Source organism: Scyliorhinus torazame, chromosome 1, assembly GCF_047496885.1.
Source record: "Scyliorhinus torazame isolate Kashiwa2021f chromosome 1, sScyTor2.1, whole genome shotgun sequence".
NCBI classification, from domain to species: Eukaryota; Metazoa; Chordata; class Chondrichthyes; order Carcharhiniformes; family Scyliorhinidae; genus Scyliorhinus; species Scyliorhinus torazame.
In genome coordinates, this window is record NC_092707.1 from 254,877,068 (window position 1) to 254,898,190 (window position 21,123).

Here is a 21,123-nt window from a genome sequence, read left to right on the forward strand (position 1 = left end):
ATTAGTGGTGTTCCGCAGGGATCAGTGCTGAGACCTATGCTGTTCATAGTAATAAATGATTTGGAGGAAAATGTAACTGGTCTGATTAGTAAGTTTGCAGACGACACAAAGGTTGGTGGAATTGCGGATAGCGATGAGGGCTGTCAGAGGATACAGCAGGATTTAGATTGTTTGGAGACTTGGGCGGCGAGATGGCAGATGAAGTTTAATTCGGACAAATGTGAGGTGATGCATTTTGGAAGATCTAATACAGGTCGGGAATATACAGTGAATGGTAGAACCCTCAAGAGTATTGACAGTCAGAGAGATCTTGGTGTACAGGTCCACAGGTCACTGAAAGGGGCAACACAGGTGGAGAAGGTAGTCAAGAAGGCATAAGGCATGCTTGCCTTCATTGGCTGGGGCATTGAGTATAAAAATTGGCAAGTCATGTTGCAGCTGTATAGAATCTTAGTTAGACCACACTTGGGGGAGTATAGTGTTCAATTCAACACTACCAGAAGGATGTGGAGGCTTTAGAGAGGGTGCAGAAGAGATTTAGCAGGATGTTGCCTGGTATGGAGGGCATTAGCTGTCAGGAGCGGTTGAATAAACTTGGTTTGTTCTCACTGGAACGAAGAAGGTTGAGGGGCGACCTGATAGAGGCCTACAAAATTATGAGAGGCATAGACAGAGTGGATAGTCAGAGACATTTTCCCAGGGTAGAGGGGTCATTTACTAGGGGGCATAGGTTTAAGGTGCGAGGGGCAAGGTTTAGAGGAGATGGGCGAGGCAAGTTTTTTATACAGAGGGTAGTGGGCGCCTGGAACTCGCTGCCAGAGGAGGTGGTGGAAGCAGGGACGATAGTGACGTTTAAGGGGCATCTTGACAAATACATGAATAGGATGGGAATAGAGGGATTCGGACCCAGGAAGTGGAGAAGATTTTAGTTTAGACGGGCAGCATGGTCGGCGCAGGCTTGGGGGGCTGAAGGGCCTGTTCCTGTGCTGTACTTTTCTTTGTTCTTTGGGCCGGAGGCTGGCCCAAGAGCGGCTATGGTTAATCGGCGTTGGGGAGGGTTGGGGTTATATGGGCCGGTCAAGAGGTCCTGTGTTTGCGCATTTACAAAGATTGAAGGCGGATGTGGCTATGCTACAGGAGACTCACCTGAAGGCGGGGGACCAGACTAGACTGAGGAAGGAATGGGTAGGGCAAGTATTTCACTCGGGATTTGATTCTAAAACGAAGGGGGTGGCGATTTTGCTCAATAATCGGGTGGCGTTTGAAGTGGGAAGTATAGTGGTGGATTCTCGGGGAAGGTATGTTATGGTGAGTGGGAAATTGGAGGTGATGCCGGTGGGGTATTAGTGAACATTTATGCCCTGAACTGGGCGACGTTGAATTCTTTTTTTTTTTAAATTTAGAGTACCCAATTCATTTTCTCCAATTAAGGGGCAATTTAGCAAGGCCATTCCACCTAGCTTGCACATTTTTGGGTTGTGGGGGCGAAACCCACGCAAACAGGGGGAGAATGTGCAAACTCCACACGGACAGTGGCCAGGGCATAAAAAGAGTGCAGAAGAGATTTATGAGGATGCTACCAGGACTTGATGGTCTGAGTTATAAAGACGGGCTGGATAGGCTGGGACTTTTTTCCCTGGAGCGTAGGAGGCTTAGAGGTGATGTTATAGAGGTCTATAAAATAATGAGGAGCATAGACAAGGTAGATAGTCGACATCTTTTGCAAAGATAGAGGAGTCTTTAGAACTAGAGGGCATAGGTCTAAGGTGAGAGGGGAGAGATACAAAAGAGACCAGAGGGGAAATTTTTTCACACAGAGGGTGGTGAGCATCTGGAACGAGCTGCCAGAGACAATGGTAGAGGCGGGTACAATTTTTTCCTTTAAAAAGCAGTTACACAGTTACATGGGCAGGGTGGGTATAGACTGATATGGGCCAAATACGGGCAAGTGGGACTACTTTGTGATAGAAACTGGGCAGCATGGACAAGCTGGGCTGAAGAGCCTGTTTCCATGCTGTAAACATCTATGACTCTATGGGGGGTTGGATCCGTGGAGATTTGGGAGACCGAGGGCGAAAGAATTTTCATTCTTTTTTCACGTGCACAAGGTGTACTCCCGAATAGACTTTTTTGTGTTTGATAAGATGATGTTGGCAGGGGTGGTTGATGTTAAGTACTCGGCAGAGTGGTGTCAGACCATGCCCCGCACTGGGTGGACCCACGGGTGAGCAAAGTGGGGCCCAGCGCCTGCAATGGAAGCTGGATGTGGGGTGGAGGAACATGTTTGTGAGCGGGTGAGGAAGACCATCTGTGGATATGTGGAGATGAATTATACTGGGGAGGTTTTGGCAGGTATAATATGGAAGGCATTAAAAGCAATGGTCAGGGGGCAGTTTATTTTGATTGGGGCACATGGGGAGATGGCGGAGATAGAAAGGCTAATGGAGGAAATCCTGCAGGTGGATAGGAGATATGCAGATGCCCCGGAGGCGGGGCTGCAAAAGGAGCGGCAGAGGCTGCAGATGGAGTTTGAGCTACTATCTACGGGAAAGGCGGTGGGGCAGTGAGAGGGGCTGTGTATGAGTATGGGTAGAAGGCAATCAGGATGCTAGCGCACCAGTTGAGGAAGCAGGAGGTGGCGAGGGAGATCGGGAAAGTAAAGGGCACAGGTGGGAATACGGTCTTGCACCTGGCGGGATTGAATGGGGTGTTTAGGGACTTTTATAGCAAATTGTATGAGTCGGAACCCCCAGCCGGGGTGGAGGGGATGAGGCGGTTTCTAGAGGGGTTGGAGTTCCCAAAGGTGGATGAGGAATTGGTGGAGGTCCTGGGGGCCCCACTTGGGCTGGTAGAAGCGGTGGAGGGGCTGGATGCGATGCAAACGGGCAAGGCCCCGGGTCCGGATGGGTACCCGGTGGAATTTTACAAGAAGTTCTCGGGGGTATTGGTACCGCTGCTGATAAGGGCTTTTAATCAGGCAAGGGAGCTCGGAGTGCTCCCCCCGACGTTGTCGCAGGCTTCGATCTCTCGGAACAATGTGGGTCATATGGACCGATTTCCCTGCTAAATGTAGATGCCAAATTATTGGCAAAGATCTTGGCCTCGAGAATAGAGGATTGTGTGCCAAGGGTGATAGGGGAGGACGAGACGGGATTCGTGAAGAGGAGGCATCTGGCGGCTAACATCAGGAGGTTACTTAATGTGATTATAATGCCTCCAGAGGGGAGAGAGGTAGGGGTGGTGGTCGCCATGGACACAGAGAAGGCCTTTGATCGAGTGGAGTGGGAATATCTATGGGAGGTCTTGGGGCAGTTTGGGTTTGGGCAGAGATTTGTGGACTGAGTCCGGTTATATCAGGCACCGGTGGCGTGTGTGCGGACAAATTGGGTGAGTTCAGACTATTTTAGGCTGCACCGGGGCACGAGGCGTTTGCCCTGGCTATAGAGCCGTTGGAAACGGCACCGAGAACATTGGGGGTCTGGCAGGGGATAGAACGGGGCGGAGAACAGAGTCTTGTGATATGCGGATGATTTACTGCTATATTTTACAGACCCTCTGGGGGGGAATGGAGGGATAATGGGGATATGAGAGGAATTAGGCCAGTTTTCGGGGAATAAACTGAATATGGGCAAGGGTGAAGTCTTTGCGATTCAGACGAGGGGACAGGAGAAGAGATTGGGGGAGCTTTTAGTATTTGGGTATCCAGGTGGCACGGGAGTGGGAGCAGCTGCATAAGCTGAATCTGGGTCGGATGGCAGAACAGATGAGGAGGCACTTTCGGAGGTGGGATGCGCTCCTGCTGTCATTCACGGGGCGGTGCAGGCAGTGAAGATGACGGTCTTTCCGAAGTTCCTGTTTGTCTTTCAGAGCCTCACAATGCGGTGATTTTGGGATTTGTTTGGAAGGGTAAAACCCCTCGGGTGAAGAAGGTGCTGCTGGAGTGGGGGCGTGGGGAGGGGTGCTGGCCCTTCCAAATTTTATAAATTGTTATTGGGCGTTGAATATAGCGATGGTCAGGAAGTGGGTAGTGGAGGAGCGGGCGGTTTGGGAGCGGTTGTAGGCGGCCTCATGTAAAGACACGAGTTTGGGGGCACTGTTAACGGCACCTCTGACGTTCCAGCCGGCCAGGTACTCCATAATCCCAGTAGTAGTGGCAGCTCTGAGAGTGTGGGGACAGTGGAGGCAGCACATGGGATTGGAACGGGAGTCGGTGTGAGCACCAATATATGGTAACCACCAGTTTGTCCCGGGGAGGCCGGATGGGGGGTTTTGGAGGTGGCAGTGGGCGGGGACCGAGAGATCTTTTTATTGATGGGGGCTTCCCGAACGTGGAGGAGTTGGAGGAGGAGTTTGAGTTGCCAGGTGGGAGTGGGTTCCGGCATTTGCAGGTGAGGGACTTTGTGCGGAGGCAGGTTTCAACTTTCCCGCACCTGCCGCCCCAGGGGCTCCAGGATAAGGATGGTGACGAGAGCAGGAGTGGAGGAGGGGAAGGTTTCAGAGATCTACAAGGAACTAATGGAGTGCGAGGGAGCCCCGATAGGGCAGGTGAAGAGAAAGGGTGAAGAAGAGCTGGGTGGGGAGTTGGAGGCCGGGTTATGGGAGGAGGCCCCGAGGAGAGTTAATGCATCCTCGTCTTGTGCCAGGCTCAGCCTGATACAATTCAAGGTGGTTCACAGGGCACACATGACTGTGGGATGAGCAGGCACTTTGAGGGAATGGAGGATAGGTGTGGGCGCTGTGCGGGGGGGGGTTCCTGCAAACTATGTCCATGTGTTTTAGGCATGTCCGAGGCTGAGTGGTTTCTGGCAGGGGTTTGCTGATATCATGTGTGTGCAGCACGGTAGCACAGTAGTTAGCACAGTTGCTTCACAGCTCCAGGGTTCCGGATTCGATTCCCGGCTTGGGTGACTGTCTGTGCGGAGCCTGCACATTCTTCCCGTGTCCTGCGTGGGTTTCCTCCAGGTGCTCCGGTTTCCTCCCACAGTCCAAAGATGTGCAGGTTAGGTGGAATGGCCATGCTACATTGCCCTTAGTGTCCAAAAAGGTTAGGTGGGGTTACTGGGTTGGGGGGTGTAGGGTGGAGGCATGGGCTTAAGTGGGGTGCTCTTTTCAAGGGCCGGTGCAGGCTCAATAGGCTGAATGGCCTCCTTCTGCACTGTAAATTCTATGATGTCAGAAGTATTAAAAGTGAGGGTGGTGGCGAGTCCAGAGATTGCGATCTTTGGTGTGTCGGAAATCTGGGAGCCCAGGGGGCGAGAGAGGCCAATGTCCTGGCGTTTGCGTCCCTGGTAGCCTGGAGACGGATCCTACTAGGATGGTGTTATGGGTGAGGCGGTTTCAGAACCCCAAAATGTATCATGGAGTTCAACCAACCTCCCCCCTTTAATGTATTTGTTGATTTTCCTGGCACACGGCTTGTTCCCTAGGTGTGGGATTACAATTATGGACACGTGGGTTTTTAAACACAAAACAATGTTTATTCCATGAACTCAACTTAACATCTTAAATAAACATTGGATCTCTTAACACCCCTTACTTCAAAGATAACTCAGAAAATATTGCAACAGTAAATAATTCCTCAAAATGTTCCTTCAAACTTCCAAGAGACTTAACACCTTTAAACAAAATCACATCAGGTTAAAGGCTTTACTATTATGAGTTTAAATCACCCAAATGATCCAGAGATAGTCTTTCATGGCAGAGATCCAGCTCACTGCAAACACACACTCCCAAGCTCTTTTCAAACTGCAAAACTAAACTGCAAAATGGCTGATCTGACCTCAGCTCCACCCACTCTCTGACATCACTGTTTTCGTAAAGGTACATTGCTTAAACATCCATGTCTTAAAGGTACTCTCACATGACAATGGAGTGACTCAGAATCCCCAAAATTGGGGGTATAGGTTAGTGACATGGCGGGGTTTCTCAGATTCGAGAAAATCAAATTCCCCTTGAGGGGATCGCTGCAGTGGTTTGCCCGGAGACGGCAGCCGTTCATCGATTTCTTCGAGAAAAATTAAGCTGTAAGCGGGGGGGGAGTAGGGGGGCGGGGGGGCGGTTGGAAGGGAGGCATGCGGGGGGTCGAGTAAGGTTAGGAAAACCAGTGGATGGGAACTGGGGAAGTTGGTCCTGTGATTGGGATTTGTTATTGGGGGGGGGGGGGGGGGGGGGGAAGGTATTGGTTATATTGTTTTGTTAATTATGAATGCGGTCATAAAATATTTTCTTAGATAAAAAAATAAATCATTCGTTACTCCATCTGGTGGTCATTCATCTGTCAGATTGTTACTACCCACCTTCACCACAACCTTCACCCTCCTCACCTCTAACCTGCAACCCTCTAAACTTGAACAACCTCTTTCCCCTCCCCCCTATTTCTTCCTCATCCTCTTCTCCTCCCTCTCTTTCTCCTCCCTCTCTTTCTCCTCCCTCTCTTTCTCCTCCCTCTCTTTCTCATCCCTCTCTTTTTCCTCCTCTTTCTCATCCCTCTCTTTCTCCTTCCTCTCTTTCTCCTTCCTCTCTTTCTCCTTCCTCTCTTTCTCCTTCCTCTCTTTCTCCTTCCTCTCTTTCTCCTCCCTCTCTTTCTCCTCCCTCTCTTTCTCCTCCCTCTCTTTCTCCTCCCTCTCTTTCTCCTCCCTCTCTTTTTCCTTCCTCTGTTCCCCTCCCCCTCAACCCCCTCATCCCCCTCCTTTGCCTTTTACTGCTCTTTGTCCTCTTCCCCTCAGGTCCTCCCCCTCTAGACCGCTTCCCTCTTTCCCTTCCAGATCTCCCTCCTCCCCTATCCCCTCTGCCTCCACTTCCCCCTCCCCTCCACCTCGTCCCATCCCCTCCACCTCCCCCTCCCCTTGCATCCACCATCGCTTCTTCGCCCGTGACATCACCCTCCTCTTCACCCTCCTCATCCTCCCTCTCTGCCCTTCCCTTCCACCTATTCCTTCCCACTCCAGCCTTCCCAGTCCACCCTTCTAATCCCCCCTGCACCCTTCCTTCAACCTCTTCCCCTTCATCCTCCTTCCCTTCACACTCCCCTCCTCCTCCACCAGACATTCCCCTCCTCTCCTCTAGCCCCGTGCCCCGATCCTCCTGTATCCTCCTCCTCTGCTCTATTCTCCTCCCCTCTGCCCTCCTCCCCTCCTTCCCTCCCCCCTTCTCCCCTCCTTCCTCCTCCCATCTACCATCCTCCTGCATCCTCCTTCTGCACCCTCTCCCTCCCCTTCCCATCCTCTCTCGCATCTCTCCCTTCTAACTCCCTCTCCCCTTTCCCATATCCTCTTTTCTTCCTGCACACTCCCCTTCCTCCTTTCCTCCTCTCTCTATCTTTCTCCCTCGCTCTAAAATGCCCCTCTTCTCCCCCTCCCCCCCCACCCTCTCCTCTCTCTGAAGGCATGTCATATCTAATCCTAATAGATTTATTAATGAGTAAGGTGTAACAGCCTCCCCGAACAGGTGCCGGAATGTGGCGACTAGGGGCTTTTCACAGTAACTTCATTTGAAGCCTACTTGTGACAATAAGCGATTTTCATTTCATTTTTCAAATATATTTCACAGTCTAACAGTGAGTTAGGGAATGCATCAAAGCAAAAGAGAAAGCCTATAATGTGGCAAAGAGTAGTGGGAAGTCAGAAGATTGGGAAGGCTACAAAAACAAACAGAGGATAACAAAGAGAGAAATAAAGAAAGAGAGGATCAATTATGAAGGCAGGCTAGCCAGTAACATTAGGAATGATAGTAAAAGTTTCTTGAAATACATTAAAAACAAACGGGAGGCAAAAGTTGACATTGGGCCGCTCCAAAATGACGCTGGTAATCTAATGATGGGAGACAAGGAAATAGTTGAGGAACTAAATAAGTACTTTGCGTCAGTCTTCACAGTAGAAGACATGAGTAATATCCCAACAATTCAGGAGAGTCAGGGGGCAGAGTTGAATATGGTAGCCATCACAAAGGAGAAAGTGCTAGAGAAATTAAGAGGTCTAAAAATTGATAAATCTCCGGGCCGAGATGGGCTACATCCTAGAGTTCTAAAGGAGATAGCTGAAGAAATAGTGGAGGCGTTAGTTATGATCTTTCAAAAGTCACTGGAGTCAGGGAAAGTCCCAGAGGATTGGAAAATCGCTGTTGTAACCCCCCTGTTCAAGAAGGGAACAAGGAAAAAGATGGAAAATTATAGGCCAATTAGCCTAACCTCGGTTGTTGGCAAGATTCTAGAATCCATTGTTAAGGATGAGATTTCTAAATTTTTGGAAGTGCAGGGTCGGATTAGGACAAGTCAGCATGGATTTAGTAAGGGGAGGTCGTGCCTGACAAACCTGTTAGAGTTCTTTGAAGAGATAACAAATAGGTTAGACCAAGGAGAGCCAATGGATGTTATCTATCTTGACTTCCAAAAGGCCTTTGATAAGGTGCCTCACGGGAGACTGCTGAGTAAAATAACGGCCCATGGTATTCGAGGCAAGGTACTAACATGGATTGACGATTGGCTGTCAGGCAGAAGGCAGAGAGTTGGGATAAAAGGTTCTTTTTCGGAATGGCAACCGGTGACGAGTGGTGTCCCGCAGGGTTCAGTGTTGGGGCCACAGCTGTTCTCTTTATATATAAACGATCTAGATGACGGGACTGAGGGCATTCTGGCTAAGTTTGCCGATGATACAAAGATAGGTGGAAGGGCAGGTAGTATAGAGGAGGTGGGGAGGCTGCAGAAAGATTTAGACAGTTTAGGAGAGTGGTCCAAGAAATGGCTGATGAAATTCAACGTGGGCAAGTGCGAAGTCTTGCACTTTGGAAAAAAGAATAGAGGCATGGACTATTTTCTAAACGGTGACAAAATTCATAATGCAGAAGTGCAAAGGGACTTGGGAGTCCTAGTCCAGGATTCTCTAAAGGTAAACCTGCAGGTTGAGTCCGTAATTAAGAAAGCAAATGCAATGTTGTCATTTATCTCAAGAGGCTTGGAATATAAAAGCAGGGATGTACTTCTGAAGCTTTATAAAGCATTAGTTAGGCCCCATTTAGAATATTGTGAGCAATTTTGGGCCCCACACCTCAGGAAGGACATACTGGCACTGGAGCGGGTCCAGCGGAGATCCACACGGATGATCCCAGGAATGGTAGGCCTAACATACGATGAACGTCTGAGGATCCTGGGATTATATTCATTGGAGTTTAGGCGGTTGAGGGGAGATCTAATAGAAACTTACAAGATAATGAATGGCTTAGATAGGGTGGACGTAGAGAAGTTGTGTCCATTAACAGGGGAGACTAGGACCCGGGGGCACAGCCTTAGAATAAAAGGGAATCACTTTAGAACAGAGATGAGGAGAAATTTCTTCAGCCAGAGAGTGGTGGGTGTGTGGAATTCATTGCCACAGAGGGCGGTGGAGGCCGGAACGTTGAGTGTCTTTAAGACAGAAGTTGATTTCTCGAGGAATTAAGGGCTATGGAGAGAGCGCGGGTAAATGGAGTTGAAATCAGCCATGATTGAATGGTGGAGTGGACCCGATGGGCCGAATGGCCTTACTTCCGCTCCTAGGTCTTATGGTCTTATCGGCGGTGCACCGTCACTGGCAGTGGGATTCTCCGTTCCAGGGGCTGGCCAATGGGATTTCTCATTGTAGCCACCCCATGCAGCCGGGAAACTGTGGGTGGGGGTGCGCTGCCAGTGGAACAGAGACACTGCCACGGAAAATTCACCCCAATGATTAAGATTCGTGGTTAATTAGGACTGACTCTAATAAGATGAGACAGAGATTGTGCTCAATAAACTGGAAAAACTCATGGATAAAATCAGTGGGAAATATTTCATTTAAAAATTGAATGTGATACAGAATCAGTTTATACCCTTAAGAGACAAGCACCCTAATTGCCCTAAAAGCAACAGCCATGGGCAACTAGAGGGGCCAGAGGCATTATAAAATGATAAAGGAAGGATGTGTTTATTTATGCCTCTGCACTCGGGGATGCACTTTCTGCACATGCATAGCTGCGGCCTCAGGTCTGCTTATTCACTGCCAAGGCAGATAGTTCAGATTGGGAGATTTCTTAATTCGGCAGATTCAATTTTTGGTGTGGTGAGGAGTTGTGGGACAGAGTTGGGCTTGCACACCCCAGGTGCAGAGTATATGTGGCCATGGGCTTGCAAGTGCCAAGGCAATCTGATTAGAGTGTCCATCTTGATGATTTAGAAACTGTTAGGGCCTGTAACCCATGCCCCCCCACCCATCATGACCACTCTATACCAACATCTGCCCTTTCATCCCCCCCCACCCACCCACACCCCCATGGCTCCTCCATGCTCCCTCATACTCCCATGACCTTGCATACTACTGTGTCAGTTCCATAGTATTCATCATGGGCAGACCTCAGCAATGTAGAGATGAAGAAATGTGGATACTGAACATAAGTTTGTTGTTCTTACAGATTGAGCACTTGAAGGGATTGAAAATCTTTTAATGGATTCAGGAATTATAACTTTTTCACTGTAAAGCATGTAGGAGTGAGGGTTGCATGAGATTGCTAAAAGTTTAATACTGAACCAGTGCGAGCCGTCTCGCAGAATTTGCGGTTTACCATCCAAATGTTTGAGGATTGTCTGGGTCGCTGTCGCTGCTGCTGCAGTCTGTGGGCGTTCCAGGGCGGAGTCTATCATTCGGGGGTGGAGTCGAGGTTGAGTCCGTGGCTGGGCTGGACGTGTTGGGGGAGGGTAGGGTTACGTTGGCTGTGGGCGGGGCATGGTCTGCTGCGTCGAGCATGACGTGATGTGCGTGGTTAGACTGTGTTCCATATGCCTTCATCTGGTTGATATGGAACCACGCAGTCTTTCCATTGGGGTACTTTATTTTGTAGACGGAAGGGCTTACTTTGTCCGCAATGGAGTTCGGACCCGAATACTTTGGTGACAGGATTGTGCTGGGGCTGTATACGGAGAGCATGACTTGCTGTCCTACACTGAACTCAGTTGCATGCACTGTCTTATCGAAACAAGCCTTGTTCTGTTTCTTTCTTGTGCCCAATTTCACTGCGGCTGCTAGCTGAGCCGTTTTAACATTCGCCACTAATTGTTCTCCTGCTTTCTCGTGTGTGAGAGCCGTCACTTCGGGGCTGGTCAAATCTAATCCTAATAAAAATTCTGTGCCTTTCATGGGGCGTCCGGTCATGAGGGTGTGTGGGGTGTAACCTGTGGATGTTGAAACTGTATTTTGCAAAAGCATCAGCGCAAAAGGGAGGACTGAATCCCAAGTGGTGTTGTTTTGCTGGACCATTTTTCTGAGGGTGGATTTTAGGGTCCGATTCATGCGCTCCACGATACCACTTGACTGGGGGTGGTATGCAATGTGGAATTTTTGGGTAATGCCAAATATCGTGAGGACGTTCTTCATGACACATCCCGTAAAATGGGAACCTTGGTCGGATTCCATGCTGCGGGGGAGTCCCCATCTCGTAAAGATGAGGTGGGTTAGGGTCTTGGCTGTGGTCTTTGCCGTGTTTGTTCTGGATGGGAATGCCTCCACCAATTTGGTAAACGTGTCTATCACCACGAGTACATATTTATAACTGTTCCTGCAAGGGGGCAATGGTCCAATATAATCAATCTGGAGGTTAGTCCAGGGGCCACTAACGGGTCGGGTGTGACTGAGTTGAGCTCTTTTGGCGTATCTGTCCGGGTTGTTCTGGGCACAGATAATGCCATTCTCAATGTAGTGAGTTACATCGTCTTTTAAACTCGGCCACCAACAGAGCTGCCTGAGGTGGGCTGTAGTGGGATCGATTCCCTGATGTCCATGACTGTCATGGAACAAACAAATGAGCTGATTCCTGTCCTGTTCAAGAACCACATAAAGGGTGTCTTTTAACACCACACCGTCATGTGTGGTCAGAGCGTTTTTAAATCTATCAGAGGGGGCTGGATAGTTTCCTTTCAAAATCTCCCTGAGATTGCTATCCTGCTTCTGGGCCTGCACTAAATCCTCGATATTAGTCTGCGAGACCTGAACTGCATTCACTGGTGCGCTTTCGGGGGGTGTCCAAAAATATCCGTGCCTGGAACCTGCTTTAGCCAGTGCATCGGCTTTTTACATTTCCGGGGGAAGGAACAATGGGGACTTCGAACTTTAACTATTCCAAAAAGTGAGGTTCTGTGCTATCTCTAAAATGTGACAGAGCAATGGGGCTGAGGGGAGGGGTTTTCCGTCTGTGGAAACAAATCCTCTTGCTTTCCACAGGGGTAGGAATTCCGTAAGGCTGTTGCAGACATAGAGGCTGTCCGAATATATCTCTTCTGGGCTGGGGAAAGAATCTGGGTGTTCCACTATGTATGCGATGGCCGCAAGTTCTGCCGCTTGCACACCTAAGTGTCCTGGAAGTTTTATTGCTATTTCTTCTAGGGCGCGTCCCTGCGCGTCCTCGACATAAATACCGCATCCTGTTATGCGCTTCCCTTCTAATATTGTGGAAGATCCATCCAAATATATCCTTATGGATTCGCACGTGTCTGTGTGCTTGGGGCTCTGGGTTGAACTACCTATCTTTCTGGGGGGTGTCTTAGCAATAAAGGTGTGTGTGGAGAGATAATTTCACATTCATGGGGGGTGTCTGGGTACTGTAGCTTATCTGCTAAGAAAGTGTGGGTCTTTGTCCTTTTAACTGTGATGTCCCGTCCCTGCAAGAGAAGGGTCCATCTGGCTGCTCTTATCTGACTGACTACCGTCCTTGAGTCGTCCGTCCAGTAAAGGTTGGGTGGGGGTGTGTTCTGTGAGGATTGTGATGGGGTTTAGTCCGGTAATGTACGAAAAATACTGTACTGCCCAAAAAACTGCGAGCAGGTGCCTTTCACAGGCTGAAAATCCCTGCTCCACAGCATCTAAAACTCTGGAGGTGTAAGCCACAGGCCTTAACTGTTCGTGCCGTTCCTGAAGGAGCACGGCCGAAAGGGTGCTGTCTGTGCTCGCGTAGGGGGAAAGCGGGTCTGGAACTTGTAGTGCGGGGGCTGCTATGAGTGCTTGTTTCAAAGAGTCCACAGCATCCGTAAGCTGCGGAAGCCATTCCCAGGGGGCTCCTTTCTTTAGGAGGTCTGAGAGGGGTGCTGCCTTGCTGGCAAAACCGTCAGTGTGGTTTCGGCAATAGCCAACCAGTCCTAAAAACGACCGGAGGGCTGAAACGTTCTGGGGAAGGGGCAATTTAGCAATCGAGTCAATCCTTTTATGCTCGATCTCGCGTTTACCGTGCGTGATAATTGTTCCCAAATATATCACCTTGTTTTCCAAAATATGGGCCTTTTGGGGGTTAACTTGACATCCAATTGCTTGTCGGAGTTCCAGGAGTTTGGACAGAAGATCGATGTGCTCTTCCTTGGTGTCTGTCTGCAGTAATAGGTCGTCTACGTACTGGACCAGACATTCGGGCCGAGAAATGTTGGCTAAACCATTTGCCAGCTGTCAGTGGAAAATGGAGTGGGAGTTGTGGAATCCTTGTGGGAGGCATGTCCATGTGTACTGTTGATTTTTGAAGGTGAAGACAAATTTCTACTGGCACGCCTTTGCCAATGGAATGGACCAGAATCCATTACTGATATCCAAAACCGTAAAGTATCGGGAATTGAGTCCCTGCTTGAGCATGGTCTCGGGACTTGTTGCTACTGTGGGGGCTGCTGTGGGGGTGACTTTGTTGAGTTCCCGGTAATCGATGGTCAGTCGCCATGATCCATCGGGCTTTCTCACTGGCCAAATCGGGGCATTGTTAGTGGAGGCGACTGATCTAAGTACGCCCTGCTCTAATAAGCTGTCGATTACCTTTGAGATTTCGCCCTCTGCCTCTTGGGGAAATCCATATTGCTTTTGGGGTCTAGGCTCAGGTCCTGTGATTTGTACTGAACCAGTCATCCGGCCACAGTCGTGTTTGTGGGTCGCGAATGCTGTCCTGTTCTTTTGCAACACTGCCCTAACCTGCTTGTCCGTGCTAATTGTACTTGGGTTAAACCAAAATTCGCCTACTGCGCTAATTTTGTTGGCGTGAGCGTTTGTGAACGTTGCAGATTTTGTCATTTTCCAGACACATTGGTTGACTGGATCAAGGATAGACTGTGGGAATTCATAAAGTCTATGCCCAAAATGTGTTCTGCTGTGTGGGGCAGGTCGACTAAAACTATGGGGCGCTTGGTGGTGATGTTGCCGATTTGAATGGGTACAGGGGCTGTGATGTGTCCCTGCTGTTAGGGCCTGTAAAGCCGCTGAGGGTGATAGTGGCTGTAGTGGGCCACGTGTCCTTTTGAAACATGGTGGAGGAATTTATTATGGTGTGGGACCCTCCTGTGTCCCAGAGAAACTCGATGGGCTGTCCCCATATCCGCTGCAACTACCGGTCGTCCGGACCTACCCCAAAGGGTGTCGCAGACCCAACTGGGAGAGCCCGAACACCGTCAGTCCGTTCTGTTCAGGTCCGTCTGATCTGAACGGGTGCTCACACTATGTATGGGCTCTGTCTTATTCTTACTTAGAGTGCCCGTCTGCTGGGCTCTCTGTGGTTTTCGTGGGGCATTGCATTCTCTTGCAAAGTGTCCTAACTGTCCACAGTTGTAACACTCCTGTGACTTTTGTGGGGGGCTGTTCTTGCTTTCATTTACCCATGCGGGGTTCTGGTGTGTTTTAACTGCTTGTATGTCTGCTTCTGCCTGCTGTTCTTCGGGATTTTTAACTGCGGGTTTGTTTTGTACAGATTGCTCCCAGACGTGGGACAATCTTTTTACGACCCATTTCTCATTGTGAGCCTCCTCTGAAGGATCATAATTCGCACAAGCTTTCTGTCCTGTTTCTGTGTCATGGGAGAAAAGGGTGCGGGTCCATTTGGCCATGTTGTCTGGGGACAAATGGGCGCAGTCTAAGTCTCCGAAAACTGCTGCAAAATGGATCCACAGGTATCCAGCACTTATTGAGGCCATCTACGGGGTCACCCCGGTTATACCCGATCGCGCCTAGGACCGCGGTATGCATTTCTGCAAGGGTGCCTCCTCCGATATTCTGTGGGTCGGGAAGGGCTGCTACGACCGAAGGGTCTAAACTCAAAACTGTGTGCTTTACGTCCTCACGCTCATCCAGGCCGTACATGGTCGCCTGCTGCTTTACTCTGGCAAAGAAGTGGTGGGGGTCTGAGGTGGGGAGGAACGGTGTGATTTTCTCGCACGCGTCCCGTAATTGGGTCACTGTTAAGGGTGTGGTGTACAGAAATTCTGTGTCGTCCGATGTGACTGTGCGGTGGGTGGTGACTGGGTTCATTGGAGCCTGAACTATCTGCTCTGTGGGGGTTGGGGCACTTTTCTCTTTTGGGGCTTTCCCTGCGCACATGTTCCCTGAACATATCTCTGCGCTGTCTCATTTAACTCTTCCCAATCAGGGCCGTCTTCCTCATCTAATTTTGATCCAAAGGTTTCCTGGAATCCTTTTTGAACTGAAAGCAGAAATTGCAGTTCTGCAATCTGCTTCCGGCACTTTGCGTGGTCTAGTGAGCTTTGTCTTTGCTCCGTGGTGGCAGCATTGGGTGCTCTTAACGCTGCCATCAGGTCACTACACTGCCTCTGCAATGCCTCTACCTGCTTCTCGGTTTCCTCTCGTACCAGGATTGCACGTTGCGTGTCCTGATAGGCCTTTTCGTACTGGGACAGGAAGCTGCTTAGGTGCGCCAGACAAGACTGGTGTGCCTTCTTGGCATCATCCACCTCTCCGTCTTTTGCTGCCAACTTCCTCCTTAACTCTACGTTCTCTCTTTCTACCTCACTGACATTGACCTTGCTCATTCGATGTATGCCTTCTATCTCTTTTCGGAGCGTCCTAACGACCTCCGCTGTGCCTCGCAATTGTGCCAAGCAGGACACGATTGCCATCGGCTTGCGAGCTTTTCCTAAGCTCTTCTTGTGAATCTCGCTCAGGTTCTCCCACCAAGTATGCCCTATACTCCCGGGACCTGTTTCCTCATTGTTACAGAATTTGCTCCAAAGGGGCCATCCTTTCCCTTTGAGGTACTTCCTGATTTCTTCTTCCCAGACGGGACATTGTTCCCCTCTACTGCTGCTGGTCGCTGCGACCACGAATTCTTCTGGGTTCATGAGGCGTTACATTGCCTGCATTGCCATCTTTCTTATCTGAATGCTTCTTTTAAATTTGGAACAGGGGTATTAAGGCGGTGCTGTAATTACGGGTACGGCTTTCGCTATTTTCCGAAATACAAACTCCCGCCAGTTTTGCCGCAACAAAAAAAATCTATCAGTATTACCTTATCGCCCTGTTAGTTACGCATGCATTTAACACACTTCCGAATTATGAGGATTGAACAGAACTGCTTGAACACTTGTGGTTTTCAGTTCCCAATTGGATCTCTAATTCAAATTTTTGGGTTCTCTCGGAGTGGTAAAGCCACTTCTAGATCGGGTCCCATCAGATATCGCCAGTAATATGTTGCTAACTTTTGGTTGGTTCAATTGGCTCTGTTTTATAACCTTTGCTCTCGAGTCGCCAGGTATCTTTATGATACTGCCACGAGGTTCAAGTAATGATCAATAACTCAATACACCAATTAGTAAGATTCAAATCATACACCGTAATCGCTACTCATACATAAATTCTACTTCTAAGCTACTTCTACAACTAACAGGCCTATACTTAGCTTTGGACTGGCCCACCAGGTCAGGGGAACAAATGGCCTTTCGTTCGTGTTCTGAGTCTGCGGGATTCAAAGTTGGTACGGACTGGTAGCTAAGAGCGCCTATTTCGTAGTGAGTGTTGACTTAAGACTTACTGGCTCTTGGCGGCAGCTGAACCGGTCACTGTCAAGGGTTGGTTCACGTTGCTGAGTGACCCGGTCAAGAAGGACGATTTGAACTTGGGGGCTTAACTTTATAGTCCCCAGGGGCTCCCTGCCTTTCGGGGCGGACCCTGTACCTGGTTCCAAGTGATTGGACTTCGTTCCAATCGCTTGGTTGGATTTCTCCAATACTGGAGCGGTTCCCTGATCGATGGGCGGTGTGGAGGTGTCCGTTAACCTCTTCTGTGTTGGCTCCTGCTGCCCTGTTCTGCCTGGCGCCCACCAGTTGCGCCCGGGACAGGTGGTTGGGGGATGGGGGGTGGGGGATGTGTCCAAGGCACTGTGCAGTCCCGGCACCTCCCCTATGGGAGTCACGAGCACGGGCTCCATCACCACGTCCTCCCTCAGGGTGCCTGATGACTTCCAGACTACTCCATGGGACAGGGGTGTGAGCGGAGCTATCCCCTGAGGCTCCCCCGTCACCTGGAACTGCCAGTCCTGGCGGCCCACGCCCACCCCGACCAGGGTCTCGATGCTCACAGTCATGGAGCACAGGAAGTGGACCACTCTGGGACTGCGCCACACCATGCTGCGACTGTACCACCGCCTTATGGGTCTGTGCCACATCAGCCAGGGACTGTGTCATCTTCCTCTGGGGCTGTGCCACACCAGCCAGCGCCTGGTCAATGCCGCTGACGCTCTTAGCCATAACCCACTCTGAAGGCCACCCTCTGGAGTGCTACTGCAATGTCCAGGTGGCCCTGGTACATGGCTGCCTGTGTTGGATAGTCCTGTCCTCGGCCTGGGCAACCACCCATACAGATTGCCTCAGGCCTTGGACGTCCTGATCCATGGTCAAAACCTTCGCCCCCCAAGGCCTCCATCGCGGAAGCCACCTGGGCAGTATTGTCCTGGGTGGCATGCGTGGTCGACATCACCTCCTGTTCCTGCAGATGGTTCGACTCCTCCAACTGCAGCTGGAGGTGTTGGATGGTTGCCAACATCCCTACATCCCCTGGCTCTGCCATTGCATCTCCACTATCGATGGAACTTCCTTTTCCAGAAGCCCGAAACCTATCTGGACAGCAGCTAGTCTCTGCAGCTGAGTGTCCAAAAAGGTTAGGAAGGGTTACTGGGTTACAGAGATAGGGTGGAGGTGTGGGCCTAAGTGGGGTGCTCTTTCCAAGGGCCGGTGCAGCCTCGATGTGCTGAATGGCCTCCTTCTGCACTGTATATTCTATGATCTATGTGTCAATTCCTACTCCGGTAAATCAAACACTGTTTTTCATTAGAATTGGTTGTGTTCCACGTGGTGCTAGCCCATTAACGGTCTGTTGATTGGTTTGGGAACGGCGCCAATTTTGCTGTCATAGAACACCACCGATTCAGTCCCAGCGTCAACACTTAGTTTCTGGAATGGAGAATTCCACCGTGTATGTTTTCGGGGCTGAAGGCATCAAAGGATATGGAGGGAAAGCGGGAAAGATTTGAGTTGCATAATCATAATGAATGGCGGAGCAGGCTCAAAGGGACGAATGGCCGACCCCTGCTCCTATTTTCTATGTTTCTATGAAAGGAAAAACATTTTAAAATGCAAAACAAACACAGATTCTGGCAAATGGAAGCAATGCAAAGCAGAGTGACAAAACATACAGTAAGGGCTGCAAATAGGGAGAAAGAAACTTGACAGGGATATCAAATCAACACAAAAATGTATTGCAATAACGTTAGGGAAATGAAGGTGTTCAGGAGCGATGTGGGCCTCTTGAAGTCTGATAACAGTGACGTTGCAATGATATAAAATAAGGAAATGTTGACTAATTACTTTTCACAAATATTCATGGTGGAGTTCAGGTCCTGAAATTAGACATCCCAAGGAAGTTATTATTGAATCAAGGATAGGGGAATCAAAATGAATACAAATCACAATAATGACAAAACTAATGGCACAAAGGAGTGACTGATCCCCTGCCCCAGATATGTTAAATTCCTAGGGTTTTAAAGGAAGTAGGTTAGAACGTTACAGATGTTCCAAAGTTCACTCACTTCAGTAACTGTTCCTTTTGATCGGAAAATTGCCCGTCACTCGACTATTTAAGTGTTGTGTTTGTCTTTTATACCTTACGAATGAATCCACCAAACACCTCGACTTGACCAAACCAGAATCTTTTATTGAGTCTCGTGTGGTAAGATAGCAATCTGTGACAGAGCACGTTATCATGGAGTCTGCTTATTACTCCTCTGGATCTTGCAGCTAGCACTGTATGTCTTATTACCCTCTCAATCTTCTCAAGATGGTCGGATGTGTCTCCCCTTATATAGGAGTCACTGGTCACATAACATTGGTCTAGTGACCGCATGATGTGTCTGCACTGCCACCTGCTGGTTGGAGGTCGCACACCATCCATCTATGACCTAGCCCATAGCATATCACCACATTAAGGAATTTGGCAGAGTGGAACTGGGGAATTATAGACCATTTTGCCTAACATCTATTGTCGGGAAATTGCTGGTGTCTATAATTAGGGATAGGAAGATTGAACACTTTGAAAAGTGTCGTAATAGATATAGGACAGAGGTCAGAGGTAGGTTCTTTACGCAAAGAGTGGTGAGGCCGTGGAATGCCCTACCGGCAACAGTAGTGAACTCGCCAACATTGAGGGCATTTAAAAGTTTATTGGATAAGCATATGGATGATAATGGCATAGTGTAGGTTAGATGGCTTTTGTTTTGGTGCAACATCGTGGGCCGAAGGGCCTGTACTGCGCTGTATCGTTCTATGTTCTAAAACAGAAAATCATTCTATTTAAAATTGCAGGTGACACAAAAAGTGATGGCATTGTAAGCAGCATAGATGGAGGCACAACATTACAAACGGCGGCTCAGTGGTTAGCACCGCTGTCTCACAGCGGCAGCAACACGGGTTCAATTCCGGCCTTGTCTGTGGGTTTACACGTTCTGTCTGTGTCTGCGTGGGTTTCTTCCGGGTGCTCCGGTTTCCTCCCACTGTCCAAACATGTGCAGGTTAGGTGGATTAGTCATGCTAATTTTCCCCTTAGTGCCCAGGGATGTGCAGGTTAGGTTACGGGGATAAGGCAGGGTGGGCAGGAGAGTAGACCTAGGTCGGGAACTCTTTCAGAGGGTCAGTGAAAACTCGATGGGCTGAATATCCGTCTCCTGCATTGTACAGATTCTATGAAATATTCACAGATTCAGTGAATGGCCCTAACTATGACAAATGGATTTCAACGTAGGAATACGCGAGGTCATCTATTTTGCAATTAAAAAGGATAGTGCAGTGTACTTTCTAAATAGTGAAAGCTACAAACACTGGAGATCTAAAGAGACTTGGATAGATAGATCCCTCTGCCCTCCTTCCTCCTCCCTACACTGCTCCCGCTTCCCAAACCTTCTCCAGTATCTTCTCTCCCTCTCTTTCCTGCCCCAGCTTACACTCTCATCCACCTTCTGCTCTATCTGCTTCAATCTCTCCATTTCACTCATCTCCTCTTTCTCCCGCTATGTCCCCGTCCACAAGCTCCCTCCCCATTTGTTCCCTTCTCCCGCTCACTCACCCGTCACTTGGTCCCCCAATCCTTTTGCTCCACTGCTGCTCTTCCTCCTAACCTTTCTGCCACTCACCTCTTCCTCTGCTCCATCACTTCACAACCCTCTCTCCTCCCCATACGTTCCCCTTCCCCACCCCTTCCTCCCCACCCCTTCTTCCTCCCATTTCCAGTTCCAAATAAAAAACACTTTCGAAAAAGTTGTTCTAAGATGCTGCAGGACGACAAAAGCAGTCCTCGGTAGATAAGAAATGTCAATAAATCAAACATGGTTCAGCTTGACATTATCAGGTCACACCGATGGATTATACATTTCCTGATAACTTGTCAGAAATCATCATCTTACAATAATGATAAATCCTTAATTTTACTATTCATCTTGTCTTAATCTAGAAAACGTTAATAGGTCAGTAGATAATTACTTTATTTTCAGTCAACTGGAAGAACATCCACTGCGGCTGTGTCGGTGTCAAGGGAATGCCTAAAATAACTGAACTAGTTTCTATGACATGCAATATTTCTTTCATGGTGTCAAAATTGTTCTTCAAAGTGCCATTCTTCACAGTACAGGGTTTGGAGGCCACATTACAGAAGTGGGTTCAATTTCATTTCCTGAGAAATGCCAAAATGAAGCCATGGTAGAAGTTCGGTTATAATTTGTCTGAGATTTTTATGGAATCTTTAGAAAAACACAGCTGCTTCTATGCCCTCCTCCAGTAAGGAATGATTTACAAAAGCTCTGGTAATGTTTGTGTAATTTTCACCGCATTAT

The 21,123-nt window shown here is 49.0% G+C and overlaps 1 protein-coding gene across 3 annotated transcripts in view; it reads left to right on the forward strand.

The window, feature by feature from the left end:
• adgb (androglobin) overlaps positions 1-21,123 on the forward strand; it is a 612,248-nt gene that overhangs the window by 12,943 nt on the left and 578,182 nt on the right. The gene's annotated exons all lie outside the window — the stretch shown is intronic.